Raw genomic sequence first — 26,614 nt, 5'->3', positions numbered from 1 at the left:
CTACTGATTCTCCTTCTTGTGGGTGCCTCAGTGGTCTTGGATATCTCCTTGAGGAAAGCTGACAGCTAGAGTGAGACCAAGATGTCGCGAAGCTCCCTTGTGTTGGCATTGATGGATGCCAGCTTGTGCCTCAGTGATGGAGTGCAGCTCCTCCAGCAATGCAGGACTAATGTCCTGGACCGAGGTCTCCATGGCGTCCACCATCGTACCAGTGTTGACCGTCATGCAATGACATACCAGGGTGATCACTTCAGACTGAAAGCAGACAGACCTCCCCATTGTGCACTGTAATTTGAAGAGTGCAGTAGACAGCCCTTCCCGACGTTCCCGAGTTTGTCTTTCCAGCTCCAGCAACTGATTTAGCACTGAATCCAGAGCTTCATCATCTGACCCGGACTCCATAGATTCCTAACCCCCAGCTGTCCTCCAAGGTGCTGGCACCCTGGGATATCCCTGCTTCTACCTGCTGTGCATTAAACACTAAGCAGTGCTCATCAGATTGTGACTCCAAAGCTACTCTACAATTAAATGCCACTGAAGTGTGTTTCTACTTTGGTGGAGGATGTGGGTGAGCGCTCTAATGGGTCCTCAAGTAGTCCAGTCATCAGATTCACCTTCTGAGGTGCTTTTGGGCCTTGAGTGGAAAGTTTGGCTTGTGGATGTCCCCTGATGCTTTTCAGATGTGCTTGTGAAAGACAGGAGAGATCATTAGTGTGTGGAAGGCACTGTGTATCAGGAGATATCATTCATCATATGGTTATCCAGTAGATGTTGAAGTGCAGGAGCCTCACTTTATTAGCCCCCCTGACCTTACTGTCAGCACAGGAATGGTCCATGTCCTCACCGGCCAGTTGAATAACTCCATTCTCAAAATCAGTCAGAATCTTCAGTTCCCACATTCTTCCGCTGTTCAGGGATCTCTCCTTCTTGTCATGAGCTAGCTTGTCCAGCTGACAAAGGGCGGAGAGAATGTAAGCAGGACACCTGCCGGGCAAGATGAGAAGAATGCCTGGCATGTGTGGGAGGTGAATGGTGCTATGGATGGTATGAGGACATGGCCCACAGAGGAGATAAAGGTGTGCATGAGGGAATGAGTGATTTGATTTGATTTGATTTATTATTGTCACATGTATTAACATACGGTGAAAAGTATTGTTTCGTGCCCACTATACAGACAAAACACACTGTTCATACAGAAGGAAGTGAGAGACTGCAGAATGTAGTGTTACAGTCATAGCTAAGGTGTGGAGAAAGATCAACTTAGTGCAAGGTAAGTCCATTCAAAAGTCTGACAGCAGCAGGGAAGAAGCTGCCCTTGAATTGGTTGGCATGTGACCTCAGACTTTTGTATCTTTTTCCCAAAGGAAGAAAGTGGAAGAGAGAATGCATGGGGTCCTTAATAATGCCGGCTGCTTTGCCGAGGCAATGGAATGTGTAACAGAGTCAATGAATGGGAGGTGATGAATTCGGCTACATCCACGACCTTTTGTAATTTCTTGCGATCTTGGGCAGAGCAGGAGCCATACCATGTGGAAAGCAATGTACGACCTGCCGATGGCACTAGCTGCTTTTCCCACCATATTGTTCACTGAAAAAATGCAGAGTTCCACATTGGATCCCTGGCAGGGTGGCCTCCGATTAATCGTGCTGTGACCTCAGGCCTTCAGTAATCCAGTCACCATATTTAGAGGTCGCCCCTGAAGAGCAGAGCACACAAACACAACTCTGCTGCTGATGTCTTCAAGCTTTCTACCTTTGTACACACATTATTATGTGTCTAGTCTAAATAAATGAAAACAAAACCTGTGTACCCAATCGTTTATGAGCAATTGGTGCCTTGATATCATTCTAAAACTGGGCAGGTGGCTTTTTTGCTTTGAGCCAGAAAATTGCAGATGTGAAATCCCACTTCAGCACATAATCCTGACTGACACTTGGAGGGAGTGCTGTCGCACCAGATAAGATGTTAAACAGGGCGGCGGGGGGGTTCGCCCTAGGCATGGGCACCCTGGCAGTGCTCATGCCCAAGGGACACTTTGGCACCACCCAATGCCTGGTGGGGCCTATTGTGGATGGGGCCTAGGGGCGATCAGTGGGGATGGGGTCTCCTGCTGCCACTCTGCATGGGGAACGGTCTGGGCTGGAGGGACTACTCAGCTGTTACTTCACGTGTTAACGGTCACAATAATAGTTACTATCTGCAACAAACCACAAGACAGAATTTCTCAGAGGCGGCCAGAGCTGGAAGTGAGTATGGCCGCACTGCTTTAATGGGCGGCAGGTCCTGAAGCCACATTTTCCTGTGTGAAAATTAACTGCTATGTTTGCCTTTGTAATATTCCAGCTGCTTAGGACATAACTGCATGTCAACGCACAGTGTTCAGTGCCATTCACAACTCCCCAGATACTGAAGCAGTCCGCCCCTTCATACAGCAAGGCATGAATAACATTCGAGTTTGAACCGATAAATGACAAGTAAGATGTCTTTCACTGTCAGAGAGTAACCACCTCAAACAAGGAGGGATTGAACCATCTCTCCCTTAAGGTTTAACAGTATTACTATTGCTGAGTTCCCCATCAGCTCCTGAGGAGAAACTGAACTGGACCCAGATACAAACCTTTTAGCTACAACCACAGACCAGGGGCTGTGAATTCTGCTGCAAGTACCTCACTTCCTGATTCCTCAAAGCCAGTCCTCCATTTACGAGGCAGAAATCAGGGGAACGATTCTCCCATCACGACCTGCAATTTTTCTGACGTGTCGGGCTGGGAGATGCACCTTGCTGGCCTTTTTCCAGGATATGCGTATGCGCCGGGAACGCATGCACGTCTCCCTGTTCCACACGGAGAACAGTCGAAGTCCAGACTATGCTGGAAACCGACGGGAAGGCAGGTAAGTAATTTGAATCCTTTTCGAAATGTATTTTAAATATGTTTAGCATTTCATTATAGGGAACTTGCCAGTCCCGAATGAATCTCCCACCCTGCCAAAAGTACTTCATTCCGGCAGGGTTTAGAGTAGCTCCCTACGTTCTGGGAACTAGCAAGAGACCCCAGCGGAATGAAGAGGGAGGCAATCAGGACCCCAGGGGGTCAGGCGGCGGTGGGGGGGTGGGGGGTGGGGGGGTTCACCCTGGGCATGGGCACCCTGGCAGTGCCCATGCCCAGGGGACACTTTGGCACTGCCCAATGCCTGGTGGGGCCTATGGGCAATCAGTGGGGGTGGGGTCTCCTGCGGCCACTCTGCACGGGGAACAGTCTGGACTGGAGGGAGGCCAGAAAACCCAGGGCAGACTCGGGGGGGGGGGGGGGGGGGGGGGCGGTCTGCCAGGGGCAAGAGGGGCTTGCCTTTGGGGAGGGTGTCTGACCTGGGAGGGAGTGGTCAGCTGGGTGGGTGGGGGGGAGGGGTCTGCCGGGGTGAGGTGTGGGGGGATCGCCACTGCAGGTGCAGTCGGTGGCGGGGGGCTGGACATCGGGGTGCTCTGAGGCAGGAAGGGGGGGGTCAGGGCTGGCCTGGGAATTGTTGTGGGGGCTGCATTCGGGTGGTGAAGGGGTCTGGAGGGGCAGCACTGAGAGTGTCCGGGCTGCCCAGCGATTGAGCTGGCCAGCAAACGGGGAGAGTTACAGATTGGAGCCACTGCGCACGCGCAGAGTTCCAGAACTGCCAAACTCCGGCGTGAATAGGCCCCATTTCGCGCCCCCCCCCCCCCGGGGTTTTTAATGAGACTCACAGTTGGGACCTCTGCAGTGCACAGAACGGGGAGATTCGAATGTGAAGTTGAGCTGAGAAAACAGTTGTGATCTAGAACAGTTTTCCCACCAATTCAGCACTTTTGGGAGAGGCGCCCTCCAGGATTCTGATGGCACACTCTCCATTTGGCCTGATATCACCCGAGGGGAAGCATGTCCTGTCATCCAGTGTCAGCTTCCCTTTGTCACAGGGAAAGCAGTGTACGACCTGCCGATGGGAATAGTGGCCTTTTCTGCTGTATCCTCCGCTGAAAGCGTGCAGAGGCTCGGTTTTTACATCAGATAGTGGGATGGTCTCTGAGCCAACCTGCTATGACCTCAGGCTTTCAACAATCCAGGCACCATATTTAAAGGCCACTCCTGCAGTAAACAAGAAGCTCAACATCAATCAGGGCAAAGTAGCACACTCGATCAGAACCCCACACATCAACTTAAACCTTCGCACTCTCCACCAGCAGTACACAGTGGCTGCAATGTGCTCCATCAGCGTTTCACCAAGCCTTCCTGGTGGTGAAGCACCTTTCAAACCCATGATCTTTGACATCCAGAAGAGCAAGGGCATTGGGAAACCACCTTCTGCAAGTTCTCCTCCCAGTCACTAGTATTCTAACTTGGAACGATATCATTGTTCCTCCACTGTCGCTGGATCAAAAGGCTGGAAACCCCTCCTCACTGTGTTGGGAGTGTGCCTAAAGCACATGGACCGCCATTGTTCAACAAAGAGGCTCATCACTACCTTCTCAAGGATAAATAGGGATGGGCAATAAATGCTGGCCTTGCTAGTGAAGTTCACACCCCTAGAACAAATACCTTTCAAAAGTCAGGTACAAGATCAGTTGAGACATCCACAAGCAAATCTGATGCAACTCCCTAAAGTCTTAAAAGGAAACGTATCTATTTTTTGTGATAGCGAACATAGAGCTCCTCAACAGCTTAGATTGGGTACTCTTGGCACCTTGGAGAGAGAGGCTCCTCCTGCTATTGTTAAATTAACGGATATGCAATACTTACTAAGAGAAAGATTCTAAGACAAAGGATTAGGTTCTATTTCCGATCACAGTAAAGAAATGACACTGCCTGACATTCGCTGCTCCTCAGCGTAAAAAGCCATAAGGCCAAATTTTTGTTCCTTGATTGGGTGCAATAGCATTCCCATCTCCATGAACTCAGCCTTTAAAGATGGCTGACCAGATGGCAGGTTTTTGTTCCATGGAGGTAGGTGTGTGAACAAGGAAGAAGTGAACTGAAGGGTGTGGAGACAGGCTGGGCAGAAGGCCTGCTCAAGGCTCTGGCACTGTATCCAAAAATGTAAAATTAAAATTAAAACATAAAACATTCTTCCAACCCTCATCAAACCCACCACTCACCTTCTCCTGCACACACACAGACATATGGCCCTTTATAGCCCTTATCCCCGATGCCAACTTCGTACAAACTCATGCCAACCCATGTCCCCAACCACTCCCTTTACCTTTACTTCTACTGTGCCGATTCACTTAGTATCCAATAAGAACAGGCCTTGGGACCAATACTGAGATAAGATAAAATAAAATTATATAAAATAAAGTCCTAAGTTTTTACTGAGGACATCACTCTTTTGAAAAAACACTCTGATTCATAAAGACCCATTTGCTATATTTACATTCCTTCAACAAGATAAAGCCTTGTAACAACAAACATTTCATTCAAAGTGCACATTCCCTAATAACAACAAATATTGGAATTCAAAGTCCCATATCAAAGAACCTATAACCACTGGTAGCTATCAATCAAACTGTGAAGAGGCAGGCAACTACTATGGTAATGAATGGCCATGAATTATTCATGCAGCTCTAATCAAATAATGAAGCCCTCAGGTTTACATCAACAAATAGGTAGAGCGAGATAGCACTCCAAACATTTTTTCAAATATTTAAAGAGCTGCACTTTTAAAGGCCTTGGCAGTATGACATGTCCCTTTGATAGGTGCTTCTGTCAATTTTAACAGGACCCTTTGATAATTCCAATGAACTTGACAGTAATGGGTTGAAGCTCATTCATGTCTAAATTTTTACTTCAAACAGGTAACTGATCGCCACCATAGGCACCTTATAGAATCATAGAATCTTTACCGTGCAGAAGGTGGTAATTCAGTCCAAATCAACCAAATTAAGACCTGCTCTTTTACGATCTAGTCTGTTCACATCAAGTTTCACACTCCTAGCTAAGCAATATTCCATTTCAGTGGAGGTAGTTGTTGATTTAAGTGGACAGTTGCTTCTATATACTGCACAGGAGTGAAATGTGCCCTGCTCCTAATCTTGCCCCTATGAAAACAGGGAGTGTTGTATTGAGGGGAGGGACTTTCTGACATTCTTGCTATTTTGCTATGATGTAGAGCCCCTTCATTATGATGAAGATCTGAGCCATTGTGTCAGGAACATGACCAACAATTCTTTTTTGACATTAAAGGGGTCTCTGAATGTTCTTCCTGATCCTTTCACATGATTTACTGGTAAATAATACAGATGCACTCAAAGGTTTTTCTCATTTCACAAGCTCACTGATAATTGAAAGAGCTTGGGCTTTGTTCATCTAGTCTCTACCAAGGAAAGTGATATCACTTTCCTCATTGCTCTATTTAGACTCTGGCTTGTACCTGACTCAGACGAAGCTGAATCATTATCCTCTGAAGTAACAATTTCAATATGTGACATTGGAAACTAAATCTAATTTAAACTTAGCATTGGCGCAAAATGTTTGTTCCATCTACTTTTCTTTTTACTTGAAAAAAGTGTGAATTTATAAAAAGGGTTATTACTTGCAAGCCACTAATTAAATGGGTGATGAGTATGTTTTAAACCAATCATTTTATACAGTGTGGTTTTGGGCATGTAAATGACAAGAGAAAGGTCACTCATGCTTAATCTTCTCAAGCAACTAATGAGACTTAGCCATGAAAAATAAGAACAAAGCAAAGTATAGGAACAGACACTTTGGTCCAGCAAGCATGCGCTGATCATGTTGTCCTATATAACAAACTGTCTGTATCCCTCTATTTCCTCCCCCGCCCCCACCCCGCTCATGTGTCTATCCAGATAAGTCTTAAATGTTGTTAGCGTGACAGCCTCGACCACCTCACTTGGCAGTGCGTTCCAGACACCACCTCTGTGTAAAAGACTTCCCGTGCACATCTCTACTGAACCTTTCCCTCCTACCTTGAACTTGTGCCCCCTTGTTATTGTCATTTCTGCCCTGGGAAAAGGCTTCCAACTGTTCACCTTATCTTTGCCCTTCGTAATTTTATAAACTTCTATCAGGTCACCCCTCAGCCTCTATCTTTCCAAGGAGAACAATCTTAGTTTGTTCAATCTCTCCTCATGGCTAATACTCTCCATAACTGGCAATATCCTGATAAATATTTTCTGTATTCCTTCCAAAGCTTCCATGTCCTTCTGGTAGTGTGGCCTAACCAACATTTTATGTAACTGTAACATAATTTGCCAACTTTTATACTCGATGCTCTATCCGATGAAGGCAAGCATGCCATATGCTTTTTTCACCACCTTTTCCACCTGTGCTGTCACTTTTAAGGCTCTGTGGACCTGTACTCCTGGATTTTTCTATGTGACTATGCTCCCAATGGTTCTGCCATTTATTTTTTAGCTCCCACCTGAGTTATATCTATCAAAATGCATCATCTCGCATTTATCTGGATTAAATTCCAACTGCCATTTCTCCGCCCAATTTTCCAGCCTATCTACATCCTGCTTTATTCTCTGACAATCTTCATCACTATCCGCAACTCCAACAATCTTAGTATCCTGCACAAACTTGCTTATCAGACCAGCAATGTTTTCTTCCAAGTCATTTATATATATATTACAAACAACAGAGGTCCTCCCTACATCTCTCTGCCTCTTTACCTCACTTTCCTCCTTTGAAACACTCCTTAAAATCTTCCTCTTTGACCAAGTTTTTGCTCCGCTGACTTATTGTTGTTTTAAGTGGCATTGTGTCATACTTTGTTTTCTAATGTGCCTGTGAAGCACTTTGACGTGTTTCATTAAGTTAAATGCACTATATAAATGTAAATTGTTGTTATCACCTAAAAGGGATGTTATTACCAAATAACAGCAGTGTGTTTGACAGGTCACACCCAAACCATGGGACTGCTGGTGTCTCTCGGATGCCACATTTTCTTTTTTGTTTCAATTTGTGTAAGTGGGCCTGTAAGTAGTCAAAATCTCCGTTTATCTCCTTGGCAGTAAAGATTATTCAGCAGCTCCCGGGTGATTAACTCAAAGGCATCTGGCTGCTTGCTAAAGAAAATGCCTCAGCCCATTTAGCAGCGTAGGATTAGGAAAACGATGATGGATGTGTGCTAACTGTGTAGGAGTGAAATGCCTAAAAATTGTCAAAATAAAAAGAAAATTGTTATTTTGGGGAAAGTCAGGCAGACTTGCCTCAGAGCCAGACATGCTGCAAGTTAGTCTGTAGAAGTGTATTTACTTCCAACAGACCTAAAACCGTGTTTGGAAGACGCTTCATGTGACATTTAGTTAAGGTGATTAGCTGACATACCTCCAACAGATTGAAACCACTTCCCTTCTCATCACAGCTCCTGTGAGGAACATGTTTGAGCAAATAAATGGAGCTAGGTGATTTATTTCTACAACTCATACCAGTCTCTTTCAATGTGTCATTAAAGTTACAGTTAATTACTTTACAATTTTTTAACGGATATGAATTTCTAGAATGACCATTAAAATAACAGGCTTTACCATATTTCTAACATGAAACTCACTTATTGGCTTGATCACTGCATCAGATAAATAATAAAATTATAGTATTTAGTTAGGACTTTGTCCCTTTAAAATGCTTACTATAAACTTGGACCAAGAATACATGTTATATCTCTGGCACTGCGGAGCTGGACATAACAAGGCAGTGTTCATAAAATCATAAGATCAAAGAATCCCTACAGTGCAGAAGGAGGCCATTCAGCCCATCAAGTCTGCACCGACCACATTCCCACCCAGGCCCTACTCCTGTAACCCCACATATTTATCCTGCCAATCCCCTGACACTTGGGTCAATTTAGCATGGCCAATCAACCTAACCCGCACATCTTTGGACTGTGGGTAGAAACCAGAGCACCCGGAAGAAACCCACGCAAACACGGGGAGAATGTACGAACACTACAAAGACAATCACCCAAGGCCAGAATTGAACCCAGGTCCCTGGCGCTGAGAGGCAGCAGTGCTAACCATGTGCCATCCCAGTGTTGATGGTTGCCAGCAGATAGCGAAGAGTAGAAATACACAAAATCACTTTTTATGAGAAAGGAAGTATAATTCCTCTTTCAAGCCAAAGTTAGATGAATCTTCCAGTTTTGTTTAAGTCCTCATGAGCTTGATCAGTTCGATATGGCCAAAAGCTCCCACCTGCATTCTGTGTGGTGAACAATAGAGACAGGTTGTGTCTATCTCTCTGATCTCTCTCAGACTCTTGCAGAATAGCCATAAAGTTTAGGATTATCTTAAGACACCTGAGCATATTCACTGCCAGGACTACAGCATTTCCAGAAGGCTCACAGTTTCTTAAGGGTAACTAGGGGTGGGCAATAAATGTTCACCCTGCTAGCCAAAGGATTAATCACTTTTTAAATCCTGTTCTCAAATTGTTATGGATTATTTATATGATTTTCATAATTTAGGGTGAAATTTAGGGTGGCTGACAACTGAGCCCAAAGTGCCATGCAGTACAGGAAGAGGATCTCATTCGATCCATCAGGGTAAGTTATCCCTTAACTGCCTCCAATATCAAACTCTCATTATAGCATCATGTACTCAATAGGCTACTCTATTCATGGATTTCACACAACCATTAGCAGCGGACACATATCAACACTCCTTCTCTCATGCAAACTTTCACATCACCACCATTCCATTTGTCATGTTGCTCATACTCTGTCACCTGGCCCTTCTGGGGAGGGCTGACCACACATGGGGAACATGTATCTCACCAACATCGGCTCCAGTCCCTCTGATCAGTCACCTTTAAAGTCACTGGCAGGGCATATCCTCCGACCCCACTTTTTGGTGCTGCAAGAGCGAACAGTGGTCAAATGAAACCACTTGGGGTCTGTCAGCCGACCACTGTTCACTCTTGCAGCACCAAAAAGTGAAACTGTGGTCACAGAAGACAATCTGTAGACCAGCATTGCACTCCTTTCATGCTACCTCAGGCCCCTCCCAAGTAGATTCACTGTTACCTTCATTCTGAGCCAGCGCCATTTCTGTGGTACAGCAAGATGGTCATTCTTCACGTTTACTTCCAGACAGAATTCGACACTCCCTCGATCACTGTCCACATGCCAGACATGCATCTCAAGCCTCACAATGTGAAAGTAAAGCTTCGTCCTGCTGTTCTCCAGCCTCCCCCAGTAATACCAAATCCCATATTTGTTTGGTGGACATTCCTACCCCACTCCCAACCCAATCCCATGCCCCACGAGGACTTCTATCCACCCCAGCTAGAGGCAGTGTGCACAGTCACCTACCTATGAAGGCGAACCCTACCTCCGTCCACCACAACCTCCCAGGAGAGCTTTACATACCTCATCCCTTCCAATCTAGAGGCTGCAGATGCCTCCAGTTACCATCACCATTCAATCACCAGTACAGAGCTTGCCAAGCTCAGGAATAGCCACTATAAGACAGCCCTGTACACCAAGCTGTGCATTTTCTCTCTGGATAGCACAGTCCTTGTCCCTCTCCATAGCTTGAGTACACCATGCTCCTAGTGATCCCTCCTGCTGCATGCCTGCTGTACCCCTAGACTGTCTCTTATCTCTGACTTCTGATTGTGAGGTTCACGTATCCCATGTGTTACCTGTAATCTGTGACTCCCTTCCACCCAGGCTCTGAGTGCCTCTGACTTATTTTCACATCACTACAGCAGTGTCTGTACTCTGTAAATTCTGACTGCAAACCCCAAACCAAGGACTTGGACTTTCACAAAATTCCACATTATCATGAGGACTAACAACACAGTGTCTGTTCCCAAAACACCTCCTCCCCGACACCTACTGAGTGTCCTTACAAACCGTCCATAAAGTCCGACACTAACAACTGTCCACCCTCTTTCCGAGTCTGCATGCAACCCCTTCCAGTCAAAGATGTGGTATCCCTTTGACCCCTTTGTCAGTGTTTCATGTACCATTGTCAGGATTCAATTTCCTATCCCTCAGCCTTCACATTACTTTCTATTGTTCCTTCTTGCTCCCCCACTGCACCCCACAACTACCCTTGCACAACGTTCATTCCCCATTTCCTCCCTTGTGTTCATCATCCCCACTCTCTCTCCCCACACCCCAATCCCTGTCAAAATGTTGTTTTGTAAAAGTGGACTTCTATGTGAGTCCTACACACATTGTGGTGTCCTTGTAGACATTGTCAGCCACTGGGAACAGAAGACCGCTGCACTCCCCAAACTCAGATGCAATACTAGTCAATGTCTGTAAGTGGAGCCTGCATTAGTACTCATGCATTGGGGTGTCCTTTTGGAAAACATCAGCAAAAAGCAGGAGCAGACTGACTCCCACAGCCCCAGCGGTGCAGCACTCATTGCAACAAGAGCTATGCAGCATTATGCCAGGTTGGCTATGGTATGATGCACTCAGTTCAAAGTCACAAGTGAACTCAGGTCTAACTTGTGCACATCAGACATTTTCAAACAGGTTTGAAGCCAACATAATTTCCCACTGGTGAAACGTCAGATTCCGGCAAGCAACTGTCTTCATGAACATTTATGAGGTTTAAATCTAAGCAGCGGGATAACCAACCCACCATGGGAAGAATTGCAAACTGATTTTACACCAGTGGGTTTCCAACATTTTGCTTGCTGCTAGATTCATCTCATCTTCCCACCATGATTCATGTCATGAGCAGGCTGGAAAAATTCTGCCCTTAGTCTCCAAGTCTCACAGTGAGGTGTGTGTGTGTCCGTAAGTGTTAGGAATGTCAGGTTTTACAACTTTAACCCATATATTTAAGTTCAAGCTGGAATGGAACTGAGCATCTAGATGATAGCTAAATGTGCAGGGTTATGAGGATAAAGTGAAGGGGAGGGCCTGGGTAGAATGCTCTTTCCGAGTCTGTGCAGACTTGATGGGTCAAATGGCCTCTTTCTGTCCTGTAGATGTTCTTTTGATCTAATTGTCTAACGCAGAGTCGACAGAGGAACTATCCATTGGACATTAAAACTTCTCAAGCAATTCCTACATTGGTCCATGTGTCAGGACTTAAATGGGGTGCTGAAATACATCATCCAATGTATATCAACATCCGACAATCCAAGACTTGAAAGTTTGACTCAATCTCCAAGCTTTCTCCAACTCACTATTAAAAATCTGTGGGAAAGATATCCTGAAAAGTTCTCATTTTTGTATTAAACATTTTATATACATTCTTGGTGGATTGTTTCAATAAGTGTGTAGGAATGTTGGAGTCAATTACTTAGCAAAAAGCATTGGTGGTTGTTGGCCTTCCTCTGACACACTGGAAACACTAAAACGTTCTCTCTCCATTTTTTGCGTTTTCTTTGTTTCTTACATCAATACATCAGACAATCCGAGTTTTGCCATTTACTTGTAAAGCTGTTATTTCTGTGATGCAATTTGAACCAGACTGGTTAATCATTCATCTCCTGAGCTCTCCTCAGTCTGTTAAATGTCAGCTTATGTTTGCCATATAAATCAGGCGAACTATTACTTATGGTAAAATGATTGATATCTCCATATCTAAGCTGTGTGCTTTATGTGAAATATAGGAATAAAGACTCAGTGATAAGCATTGTAAGAATTTGCCTGCATTTACTTTTATTTATGAATAATTACTATAAATATTAATTCGAACCATTAATTATAACAGGTTATATGGATTGGTCATGCTAAATTGCCCTTTAGTGTCCCAAAGATGTGTAGATTAGGTGACTAGTAGAAGTGCGTCTGAATAGTAATAATCTAACAATAAAGTTATTATTAATAATTTATAATTATTGTCGCAAGTAGGCTTACGTATGTGCTTACAATAAAGTCACTGCGAAAATCCCCTAGTCGCCACACTCCAGTGCCTGTTTGGGTACACTGAGGGAGAATTTAACACGGCCAACGCACCTAACAGCACATCTTTTGGATTATGGAGGAAACTGGAGCACCCGGAGGAAACCCACGCAGACATGGGGGAGAACGTGCAGACTTCGCACAGACAGCGATCCAAGCTGAGAATAGAACATGGGTTCCTGGTGTTGTGAGGCAGCAGTGCTAACCACTGTGCCACCGTGCTGCCCATTGAAGAGTCGGTACTGACTCAGTATGCCTCCTTCTGCACTGTAGGGGTTCTGTAAGATTCTGTGACCTTGCTGTGCCTTGGTGAATAAACACACCACTTAGTGGGAGATAAAGTTGATAAAGATTACCTTTCAATATTAGGTTTGGTAATAAATCAGATTATCTCACTTGCTGCTCCAACTAGATTATGACAATTATTTTGAATGTGCTGGGCTGCAGATTGGAATATTCAGGCAGGGATCATATGCCTGATGACTATCCAGGTACACCACTGCCAATGCTTATGTATTGATGTTAGTTCAAGGGCAGAGCCAGGCTGAGCTTGGGTGGTTTCTCATAATTGAATTGCCTGTGATACTCAGAGTCACACATGGGCAACACTTGCTTGGATAAGATACTGGAAGGTTGATCATGCCTTTTGAACTTCACCTCAACATAATATAAAGGGAAGAGAGGAAAGAAAGTGGAGAAAACAGACAAAAAAATGTTTGCAACCTTTCTCGAACAAAAATATCAACTCATACTTTGTGCTCTATGTTGAAATACCTAAGGTAGCATTTTTTCCTATTATTTCCTGGTATGTGGGCATCACTGACTGAGCTGGCATTTATTGCCTATCCCTAATTGACCTTGAGTGAGCATTTAAGAGTCAACCCCATTGCTGTGAGCCTGGAGTCAGGCCAGGTTAGGATGATAGATTTCCTTTGCTAAAGGACGTTAGTGAACCAGATGGGTTTTTAGTGTTAATTGACAATGATGGTATCAGTAGATTCTTAATTCCAGATTTTTATCCAATTCAAATTACACCATCTGCCATGGTGGGAATTGAACCTGGGTCTCCAGACCATTACCCTGGGTCCCTGAATTACTCATCCAGTGACAATACCACACTGCCACCATCTTCAGATAACACACAGCCAGAAAGCTGATGGAATTTCTTTAATTTATCTTGTTGGGAAATGCTTGCAATCACAATTATTTTGTAATGGTCATAAAGCACAAAATTGCTTTATTTATAGATTGGATCTTCTTTCGGAGGTGCATAATCCTTACACTTTGGACACTAAGGTATGAATCCAGTCTGGATTTATGGGATGGATGGTGTCTTTTTGCTTGAGTCCTTCATTCTGAAGTTTGATGTTTCAGTTTAATTTCTGCTGGATGGCAGTGTATATGATTCAGCCATTTGTAAGTTATTAGCAATTTGACAACATTGTCCAGGGAAGCTGTAACAATGTTGGCAGATTAAATGAAGTTTGTCACATTAGTTTCCAAGGAAACAACTGTTTTAAACATGCTGGTGGAGTTGCAGTTGAGTTGTGTAAAGCATCACATTAGGATTCATTTATTGTAATATGTCATTTGTCACCCTGTACACTACTTCCGCTGCACACTAAAATTCACTTACAACTTTACAAAGGAACATATAATATTTGAAATCTACATCTTTTTAAAGTTCTTTTTTGTATTGATGAGATGACTTCAGTTTGAAGTGATTATGCCGTGGATTAACAGAATTATGTGGAATATTAAGAATTGGTTGTTTACCCAAGTTCTTAGATCAGATCAGAGTGTTTAATATAAGGTGAAAAAGAGAGAGAGAAAAAGAGAGGACAGCAGAACTAAATTGTGATAATAGTGAGAGAGATCTGTAAATTTGTAAACCATTGAGTATATTTATTAATGTCACAAATAGACCTACATTTACATTGCAGTAAAGTTACTAATGAAAATCCCTGATTCTGCAGTCAGAATAGTGGCTGCGATTCTCTCAAAATAGATCAAAGTGTCAAATTGGCAGGAAAACTGGAGTAAATCCTGCTTTTTTTTTCCAGTGGGAGTTCACACCAGAATCTCCCACTTTCCGTGCAATGCAGAGGCCACAATTCTGATTATCATTAGATTTCAGGGGGTGGGGTCTGTTCCCGCCTGGGAGGCTGACAGTTTTCTCTGTGCATGCTCAGTGGCCCCCAGTTGTCAGCTGGATCGCCAGCCAACCCAGGACCCCTGCAGTGCTGCCCTCCAATGCCCACCACGGCCCCCCATTCAGTCCCAGGCCAGCTTTGGACCCCCACCCATCCCCCATCTCCCGACAGCCCAGTCTCCAGCCCCACACCGCTCCCGCCCACTCCCCCCCACCAGCAGTGATTATCCCCCCGGCAGACCCCGCCCCCCACCACCACCACTCTGGCAGACCAGCCCCCAAGGCTGCCCTGATCACCGGCCTTCCTCCAAACCCCATCAATCACAATAGCAAAGTGATAGCTACACTCCCTCACCCTACTCCCACCAATCACCCCCTAAGCCTTGCACCCCCCCCAGCAGGCCCCACCCTCAGCAGGCCCTGTCCCCTTGGCACTATCCGATGCCCAAGGGTAATGCCAGGATGTCCCCTGGGCATGGGCACTTTGACCTTTGGGCAGTGCCAGGGTGCACAGCCTTGCACTGCCCATGTATCCATGTCCAGAAGGCACAACTCCACCCTCCCCCTCCCCCCCCACCACAGCCTGACCCCCTGGGGGGCCCCCAAACACCCCCCCCCTTCACTCCAGCGGAATTGTCCTGCAACTTCCTCAAAAGTGAGAAGCTAATCTTAACCCCACTGGAGTGAAATACTTCTGATGGGGTGAGAGATACTAGCAGGCCTGGCGAATTCAGTCCTGGGCCTGTAATCACATTAACATAAAAACATTAAAAATAGATGCAAAGGACTTATCTGGTGTTCCCACCAGTTTCCAACGTGGTTTAGACAGCACTGGATATCCAGCTGGGAGTTACACACGCAACGGGAACACATGCGCGAATCCTGCAAATTGGCTGACACACCATTCCCCTGGTCCGTCGCACAACAAAACAAAACTGGCATTGGGTGAATCGCCCCCCTGTGTTTCTGCAGTGTTTACCTGGATGATCTGCACTCATTAGAGGTAATTTTACTGCCTCACCCGCCTTGGCAATCATAGCAAGCGGGCAGGGCGAGGGGGGGAACCATGCAAAAGTCCATTGACCTCGGGTGGGATTTTCCAGTTTTGGGATGAAAATCCCACCATTGAGTGGAATCTTTCACTGATCAAACTGCCAGAGGTGACAATTTTGCTATTTAATAGTTCAAGTTGAGCAGTTAAAAAGGGACAAAAATTAGATTGTTCTGATGAACAGTCAACAGAGAGCAGGAAGAATACATTTGATTACATTGAGCATGGTTTTTCATTAGAGCACGAGAAAATGTATTTCCTTGAGCATGAAAAGGCATTAACAACTCCAAATAAAGTAATTAATAATTCTCCAAGAAGAGACTTTATTTGTTCTCAGGATGTGGGCAAAGCTGGATTTATTGCTTTTTTTCCCTGAGATGCACCACTTTAGTCCTTGTGGTGATGGTGTTGCCACTGTGGATCACCTTCATCACCAAAGTCTCCAACTAACCATTTTGTACTCCTCTGTCACAGAAGGATAACGGAGAAGTGAGAAATTGAAATTAATTGATAAGTAAATAAATTAAATAAATATATTAGTTCAGTTATTTCAATCAGCAGTGAACTGTAGAGGTTGTGTCGTTAAGTATCGTTCAAGGTTGAGATAGACAGATTTTTAATCAGCAAGGGAATCACAGGTTATGGGAATGAGGCAGGAAAGGGATGTGATAATCCTCAACTCCATGGAGCAGAGCTGATGGACTGAATGGTCTACTTCTGTTCCAATGTCTTATGGTCCCACTCATCTGTCACATTTCTCTTCCCACCAGATACAGGCAGAAGATTAATGCAAATCAGTTCAAGGACTTTAAAAGATTGAGGAATGTTGGAAATGCTAATCTAAGTTATCAAATTCACCTTCCATCTTCCTGAAAGCCACAAAATACAACACAACAAGAATGAAAATAAAAGCAATAGACTGCGGATGCTGGAAAACTGAAGTAAAAGGCACAAAAAGCTGGAAAAACTCAGTGGGGCTGACAACATCTGTGGTGAAAGAAACAGAGCCAATGTTTCAAATCTATTAGGATTCTTCTTCAGAGCTGAGGAATTAGATGCCCATAGTAAAGAGGAGGCAGTCAGAGCCAGCAAACCGGAAGCTGTTCAAATTACCCAGGGTGTCTGCAGAACCATGATGTAGGTGGGAAGACACTGGACAAGCGGAGAAGAAGGGAGTCAAGATAGGAAGAAATGAGATCAGTGGGTAGGAACAGACTTAAACAATGGGTGCACCAGAACAGTCCTTTTTGTGGATTTGGGGAGGAGGTAGAAGTGGGGTTGGGGGGGTCTATGTGGTTGGAGGATCTCCAGAGGAGATTAAAGTCAATGACATCAAGTCAATGGCTTGATGTTAGGTGGTGGGGTCAGGTGGAGGAAGGAAGGAGTGTTTGAGACTTGACACTCAGCTTCCACAAGGTGGAGTTCAGAAAGCCAGACAACAACGCTATCTTTGTCAGCAGGGCTAATAACAAAGTCAGTAGAAGACCTTAAAGAAGGGAATGCTGGTGCCAATAAATTGTTGGAACTTGCACTCCTCAACACCTGAAAAGAAGAGAAAATGTTTATTGTTAAGGCATTGGATGAGATTACAAATTAAATGGGACTGGGAACAAAGACAGTTTTGAGAGAAAGTGAGTTGGTGCTGCTAGAGAGAGTGGGCAAGTGTGTATATATCATGTTATATCACACTGAGTGTGGATCTCAAGGATGTGGCAAGAATACTAGTCTAAGGAACATAGTACATCTTGGAGATCCCTGTAATCCTCTGTGGATTCAAAACATGAAAGATGGAACTTCAACAGGAATTCGCCTGGGGTAAGTCAGAGCCAGGGACAGTTTCCGAGGAAGATGCTGTGACTGTGATAGTGAGTTTTGATAAATACTTCATCAAACTCGAGGAAGGAAATGAAAAACAATGAAGGTGGACACAGTGAAAGGGACAAATGGAAATCCCATCCTGTAGGAAGGTAAGCATTCCTGGAAGAGAAGTGGCAGTGAATTCATCACCAAAATTAAAACAAAATACTGTGGATGATGGAAATCTAAAATAAAAACAGAAATTGCTGAAAAAACTCAGCAGATCTGGCTGTATTTCTGGAGAGCAAAACAGAGTTAACACTTTAAGTTCAACATGACTTTTCTTCTGAGCCAAAGTTCCAAAGAATCATATTGGACTTGAAACATTAACTGTTTCTCTCTCTCCAGAGATGCTGCCAGATCTGCTGAGTTTTTCCAGCATTTTCTGTTTGTACAACAATAATGGAACTGTTGACTAATCATTGCAATTAATCTCAATTAGTTAGCCAACAACAAATTCACACCCGAGGCAAAGAAAATCCCAGCGATGGAGAGCTTTGAGAGCCACAGGACCAAAGTCACCTTTTCCTCCCAAGCATGCAACATGTACCAAGAGTTCCCATGTTTTCTCTGACTTTGAGATGAAGTCACAGAATCATAGAAGTTCCATCATCTTTTGTTCCTTTTTGTCATTGACTAGAGGTTATTTTCCTCCATTCAGAAGAAGGTAGATAATGCAAAAGCTCTCCATAAATCATTGCATGAAATGTAATCCTTGATGTCAGGAAGAATTCTTCAATGGGAATATATACAAGCGTGAGGAATAAATAGCTGCACTCTTTCATGTTAGGCTGTGTGTAAATGAATACTTGTAGGTGAAGAAATGGATGAGAATGTTATTGTGGAAACTCAAGCTAAGTTGCAGATGTAATGAGGCCAAGGTAGCTACGTGAGCCATAGTTAATATATTGCACTGTTGAATGGTACGACTGTTCATTTTGACCTTAGCTAGACAACTGAGAACTCAGTTAAAGTTTTAAAGTTTTTATTAAAGTTTACTTATTAGTGTCATAAGTAGGCTTATATTAACACTACAATGCAGTTACTGTGAAAATCCCCCATTCGCCACACTCTGGTGCATGTTTGGGTACAGTGAGGGAGAATTTAGCATGGCAAATGCACCTAACCAGCACGTCTTTCAGACTGTGGAAGGGAACCAGAGCACCCGGAGGAAACCCATGCAGACACAGGGAGGACATGCAGATTCTGCACAGACACTGACATGGAATTGACAGAAATCGAAACAGTGTCCCTGGCGCTGTGAGGCAGCAATGCTAACCACTGCGCCATGGTGCAGCATGCTCTCAATTTGCCAATAGATGTCCTTTGTGTGCGAGTCCCCATAAGTAATCAGAGTATCTGGGAAACTTTGTTTCAGGACACACCCGAGGGGAATGTTTTGTGACAGTTTTGTTTGATATATTTTCGGTGGGGTGGATGGGTGGATAGAAGGGAGTAATTTTACCAGAATCTTTTGTCCAAAGATTAATTGGATGGGGGCCTGTATGATCCATGGAAGAAATGGGCTTATCAGACATATTGGAACATAGTTACATTTTTTTATCTTTGAATCTGGATGTTTTTAATTTATATAGAACTGGGCTTTAGCATTGCTTTTTAGATACAGCTAACAAAATAAATGATTATTCTGGATCAATTCTTCATTGAGATTGCTAAGTATTCACGTGAGAAAAGATCATTGATGTTTGTCCTTGGTCTTTCTCAGCATTATTATAGTTAATTTATTCTCATCATTCAGCATTCTTAATCTGCCATTGACTTGATAAGCACTGGCAAGAATACTGCAATGAGTCCAAGCAGATCTCAGAGCAAGTCATTTATTATTTTTGAGCAGCATTTGCAACTTCCAATTAGCTATGTTATCAGTAGATTTCAGAATGATAAGTCAAAGATCCTTTGGGCCTGAATTTTTCACCCATTGGGCACACTGAGCACATGCAGCTAGAAGCTGTTGCGGGACACATTCTGGGTCGCAGTTGGCCCCAAAGTGCAATTTCACGCTTGCTGGCCAATTGACGGTCATCCAGCATCACACTTACTGCCTGGGAGGATGGGGAGAGGGTAGACATTGAGAAAAGGGAGGGTGCAGGCAGTCATTTCCAATATGCTTTCTGAGGGGGGATAGCCGCGATGAAGCAGTCTCAGGGAGTTGCTGGCCCTTAGGAAATAAGTATCAATGGAAAAACTATCCCATGGTCACAGCACAATAGTACATAGGTCGTACTGGGGCTGCTCTTGGTTGTTCGAGATTGGCCTAGTGCTTCATGTCGTTAGTGTGTGCCTAAATTGGACCAGATACTGGGCAAGACGACAGCTCAGTGACTATCGCTGATTGCTGTGCAGACACATGGATTTGGGCTAGTGTCTGTGGGAGTTTGCGCATTCTCCCTGTGCTTGCGTGGGTTTTCTCCAGGTGCTCCAGTTTCCTCCCACACCCCAAAGATGTGCTGTTAGGCTGATTGGTGGTAATAAATTGTCCCTAAATCAGTTTTCCTCAATCTGGATGGCCATAAAACAATAGACCAGGGTCATGGGTGGAGAGGGGGACTGGTGGTGTTGAGATGGCAGCGCGGGCTCGTTGGGCCGAAGGGCCTGTTTCCCAGGCTGTTTTTGTTCTTTGTTTGTTCATAGACCTCAGTCCCAGACACATTTATCAATTTTATTTCAGCCCTGATCTTTCATTCTGCCCTGGATCGAGGTTGTAGCTTCGGCGTAAAGGCCACCTTGCCATTCAGCCCATCCGCTGCCAACTGCAAAGGTATTCACTTGACGTTTTCTAGCACGCTTTTAAGCGCATCCATGTCAGTTGCATGACTGCCCCAATCATATAAAATTCTGTCCATAATGCTTCGTTTGGGTTTTATCAAAAGAGATTAAATTATTTATTTTTTTTTAAATAAACCTTCTCTCAATGAATTGATTAATTGTTCTTTCTTAAGTGACAATATTAATCAGTTGTTCCTAACTTGTATCTTCTGACCACACTGCTCCTGGCAGCAGTTGTGGAGGAAACTACATGTTTCTTAACATCAATGTTTGAGATGGATCTACAGAACGCAGGAGACCTTTCATCTCAACACTCCATGCTGGCACTTTTCCAAAGCAATCCAAAACAAATCCAAATACACTACTCCTTTCCTCAAGTCTTGTATCTTCCTCTTCTTCAAATACCTTCCCTCAATAACTGAATGGTCTCTCCTTAACTGCTGCCAGCATCAAAGTATTGCTGCTCTAACAACTGTCAATGTAAAGAAATGACCTTAAGCGCTGTCCTGACTCAAATTGGTGAAGCCTTATCACTGACTCACCAACCAGAGAAAATAGAGGCAGCTTTCGACCTCTTGCACTTAGTTATAAATCTCCCGGTTGAAAAATTGAGAGAAACAAGTTGAGTCTGATTAATTTTACATCCATTTAGTTCAACAAGTGCAAATCATATTTTATATTAACCTTCAGAATGGTATACATTCCATAACCATAGATGTCCCTGGCACAGATAAGGTAATTCAGTCCATCAACACTGTGATGGCTCTTGGCCAGATCAATTGGCTATCTTTTTTGCCACAACATTTAATTTAATGACCAGAATTTTCCAGCTGTCCATGCCAGCGGGATCTTCTGGGTTTCCTGGTGGCATGAGGTGGCAAGTCAATGGGAAATGCCATTGACAGCCATGGGGACCAGAAGATCCCACCACCAGAGCACCATGTCCTGCCGTGAGAAAGACACTATGGAAAGGCCAGAGAATCTCGCTCAATGTGTGTTGTATATATCTGTGTGGGTGCGTGTGTGTGTGTGTCTCTGCACGTGTGCACAATGGCTCTGATTTTACCAACATTTCCGCCATGTTTCTGGGGCAGGCGAGGCTCATAGAACAGCATTCTCCGCTGGCCTCGGGGGTGATGTAATGAGTCACAGGCAGAGGTGCCAGTAAAATTCTAGCCATTATGTGTGGGCATATGTGTTTTTGCATATTCATGTGATTGAATGTATGTATATGTACGTGTGTGAATGTATGTATGCATGAGCATGTGTGTTCTAGTGCGTGTATCTATGTACATTTGAAAGTTAAACTTTAAAAAATTGAATTAAATTCTCTTACATGCCTTGAAATACAATCTTAAGATAAGAACTCTTTCTAGAAATTATCTGGGTTTATAACATGGGGAGACAACTGAAGGATTTCTATTTTGTTAATCAATGTAATTATTTTTATTAAAAGTCCCACTTCAACTGATTATTTCTCACATTCCCTCCATCACGTAAAATCACTGAAAAGGTTTTACCAGTCGTTCCAGATTACTTATGTTTTTCTACCATTTTTCCTTGTCCTGTTATTTAATTTACTGGCACATTGCCACGAGCAAGTTGTGAACAGGATACATATGGTTTTCTCATCTACTGTACCAAGTGTTATGAAGTGAAATCTGTCTTAAAACCCATTGACTGTCAGTCTCAACAATACAGTGAATGATTCAGGACTTCAAACTGCATTAGATCACCTGTCTTATCTGAAACCAGTCCCAGCGGTGTCCATTACAGACAGATTCCATTGAAGCTTATACAATGTTATAGAGCCTGTTGTTATCCATTTGGTTCTTTTTTGTCACTTACTAAACCAAAATCAGATACAGTGCAATTCTTTTCTACCTGATTCAGCAGAGCTTATGGTATAATTATGTAATATTACAACATCTTGTAACGATAAACTGCTTCTAACATAGGAAAATAAACATCCCAAGGCACTCTAGAGATATGTTAACTGAATGTACTGAAACATTGAACCAGAAAGAGAGTTTAGTACATGAGGTCAGAACTTAGGACAAGGCTGTGGGTTTTAGGGAAAGTCCTAAAAGGTAGAAAGCTGGGAGGAGGGGGCATTGGTGGTGTTAAATAGGAAATTCAAGGGTGGAAATTGTTAGCTAAAAGCACAACTGCCAGTGATGGAGCAAAGAGTTAGGGGATGCTCACCAGGCCAGTACGCGAGTCCTGGAGACACCAGGGCTGGATGGCATGTTGGAGGTGACGACAAAGATAGTGAGGATCATGAACGGATTTAAACACAGGACAAATTTTGATGTGGTGGTGGAGCGTGAGTCAATGCAGGTTACAGAAGAGATGATCAAAGCTGAATTTTGAGCAAGATAACATAAAAGCAATATAGGTTTGGAGGATTGAAATTTACAGATGTTGGGGGCTGGCCAGAAGAGCATCAAAATAGACAAGCCTGGAAAAGTGAAATATAAAAGCCAGGGTTTCAGCAAAGGTGAAAGTTATCATTATTATAGGAGCTGTTTCTGATGAATGTGACAGGAGGTTGGGAACACAGCTGAAGAAGCAGACCATTGAAAACACAGTCTGATTGATGCAACTGACAGGGCAGTGGGGTGAAGTAGGTGGCAAGTGTACAGCAGCCAAACAAGATGGTTTTATTTTTCCCAATGTTTACCTGAAGCAAAGTTGCTACTCATCTAATGTCAAACAAGCATAGTGACCTCACAAAGCTGGCCAAGAGATTGGGAGAGGCACTGGAAAGGTAGAATTGAACTTCATTTAAGTATAGATGAAAGCTGATTGATAAGTTGTTGCATGTAAATAAGGAAGATGTTGGAGAGAGGGATGGATCCTTGGTGGCACTCTGGGGGAGGACGTCAATTTGAGAAGCTATTGTTGGAGATGTACTGCCCACAAACAGAGGAACTGATAGAGGAATTATCCAAGAGAGAGGCATTTCAGGTGGGTGAGGTAACAAAAGCAGCAGAGAGGTTGGTGATAAAAGCCAATTACTGTGGATGCAGGAATCTGAGGCTAAAGTAGAAAATGCTGGAAAACAACAGCAGGTCTGACAGCATCTGTGGAGAGAACAAAGCTAATGGAGGCGATTCTCCAACCACACTGCACCTGGTGAAGATCATTCACTCCTAGAAAACAACATGTGGGATTAGTTTCACACCTGGTGCCAAACGCTTTGCAATTGTCAGAAAGAGTGCGGGCCAATTTGTATGGGATTGACTGGACTTCAATTTCATTAGCAAACTCAGCATTCAATCGTCTCCCTCCCAGAATGTTCCCACTTCTTCAGCAGGAGGTTACATTGGCGCAAGTCATCGCTGGTCTCCACCAGTGGAGACCTGGCACAATAGAGAGAAGAAAGGCAGTGGGGCGAGACTCATGGGCTATTGAAGTCCCTGGGGGTTGGGGCCATGGCCAGGCAGTGACCAACTGGCACCCCATTGCAAGCTGAAAACTGCTACTGAGCTAATGTGCCAGGGCAGTGCCATGAGTGGAGCCTGAGTGGGGGCTATCCGGGATATCCATCGGGAAATGCCCAAATACTGATGATCTGTGTTGGGGGAACCTGAAAACGATGAGGTGGGGGCGTCCCCAGGTGGAGGGGTCCCCCAATAGGCACCCTTTTGAGATGGCACCTGAGTTTTCAGAAACCTAAATGGCATATTTAGGCCCTACCACTGCCAGTATGGCACACGACTCACTATTCTCCAAACAACTGACTGCGTGGGAGAATTGTGGTGCAGATGTGCCCTAGAGACTGGCACTGATTACGCGGTTATTTGTGCCGTTCTGCCCCTTAAATCATTTTTATGGGAGAACTCCGACCATCTTTTCAAATGTGGATGACTTTGTCAGAGCTGAAGGCAATTGAGAATGGTTTCAGATTTATACTGGGAGAGGTGGGGGGCTGGATAGAGGGTCAGCATCAGGTGGATGCAAGGGAGAAATTGAAAGATGTAACGAAAAGACAAAGAACATGTAAATGTAAATAGTGGTGATCATGGCTAAGAAGGGACAAAAACAGAAAATGCTGGAAAATCTCAACTAACATTTCCCTGACTCTATTCTCTCTCCACAAATGCTGTCAGACCTGTTTGATTTTCCAGCACTTTGTGTTTTTGTTTCAGATTCCAGCATCCACAGTATTTTGCTTTTATATTACGGCTAAGAAGGGTGTTGACAGTGGTACATTAACAAATCAGAATAGGTTAGTGACAGAACAAAGGTTTGTGAATTTGGTTAGGGCCAGTTCAATGTTGTGGGAAAATAGAAAGCCTGATTTGGGTAATGCAAACAGGGAATTGAGGGAAAATTGGGCATGGACCTCATTCAAAGGGATAAAGAATTAAAGTTGTGGTTAAAGGAGTAATGAACACTGGTTTGAATGTTAGCAAGAGAGCAGCCATGGAGAAAGAACCATCAATATGTCAGAATCAGGCAGAGATTTGAGTCACCATAAGGAATACAAAATGGCATTGAAGAAGCAGGAGGTCAGACTCTTGGATGACATGAACTTGAAGGAGGGAGTAAGGGGAGAACTAAAAGAAACATTTGTCTATAGTTAAGGTAGCCCAGGCACAAGGGAAAGGTTTATCCTAGTAAAGAAGAGCAAAGGAGGTAGCATCCAAGAAAACAAAGAAAAATCCATGCTCTCTCACACTTGTTATTCAAGCTTATGACACAATGGGGGAGGAGAGAGATAATTAAGGAGCTTGTAGATGATAGAAAAATTGAGCCCAAAGGTATTGTTACCTTCTATAGTGACACTGAATAGTTTTGGATATTGAAAGTGAAGTCTAGTAGGACTGATCAATCTGGCAATGGATGATTAATCAATTTGTCTACCAGTTATGGTCAAGATCGTGACCCCTTAGACTTGAGCGAGTAAATACTTAAGAGCAGCAATGGAAAGACAAAGGAAATAAGAGATGATGTAATCTTTTCTGGAAATTATTGACTAGAAGTTAGGGTGATGTTGAGAATTTCACAGAGAGCAGAGGCATGGAAGTCCAAAAACAGAACTGTGAGACTTAAAGTTGTAAATGATTTGACATAAAGGTTTTCCCAGGAACATATACAAACAAAAGTGGGTTTATAAGTAGGGAGGCCATGTGAATGTTAAGGGAAAGAGGCCAGTATTTGGAGATGATTCAATCACCAATTAAACCAAGACCACTGAAGATGGCAAGGTTGAGGTGGTGGATGGACTGACAGAAAGCAGAGGGTCAGGATAGATGGGTCCTTATCAGGCTAGTAAAATGTAACTGGTTATAATCTATATAAAATGATCTGCAAGCAGGGACAGTAACATAGCAAAATTTGAGGATGATACTAAAATAGGTAGGAAAGGAGGCAGGGAAGAGAATATAAGGATTCTACAGACTGACTTTAGACAGGCTAGGAGAATGGGCCAAAATTTGGAGTTTAATGAGGATAAATGGGAGGTTATCCATTTTGGCAGAAAAAAAGACAGGCAAATTATCTAAATAGAAAGCAGGTTCAAAGTGCATCTGGGCAGAAGGAACTGGTTGTTTATGTTCATGAATCACAGAAAGTTGGTATGCAAATGCAGCATGTAATAAAAAAGGCATATGGGATGTTGACATTTATTGCAAAAGGACTGGAGTGTAAAAGTAGTGAAGTGTTGTTGCAATTGTATAAAGTGTTGGTGAGGCCACATCTGGAATATTGTGTGCAGTTTTGGTCTCCTTATTTGAGGAAGGATGTGGCAGTTCGAGGCATTTCAGAGGAGGTTCACCAGATTGATTCTGGGAATGAAGGAGTTGACATATGAGGAGAGATTGGGCTTGTACTTGGAGTTTAGAAGGATGAGAGAGGATCTGATGAGGTATATAAAATTTTAAAAGGGACTGACAAAGTACAT

The sequence above is a fragment of the Carcharhinus amblyrhynchos genome, chromosome 7 (assembly GCF_965287045.1).
Source record: "Carcharhinus amblyrhynchos chromosome 7, sCarAmb.v2.hapA, whole genome shotgun sequence".
Lineage (NCBI taxonomy): Eukaryota > Metazoa > Chordata > Chondrichthyes > Carcharhiniformes > Carcharhinidae > Carcharhinus > Carcharhinus amblyrhynchos.
The sequence above is the reverse complement of the archived record's forward strand: the minus strand, read 5'-3'. Positions refer to the sequence as shown.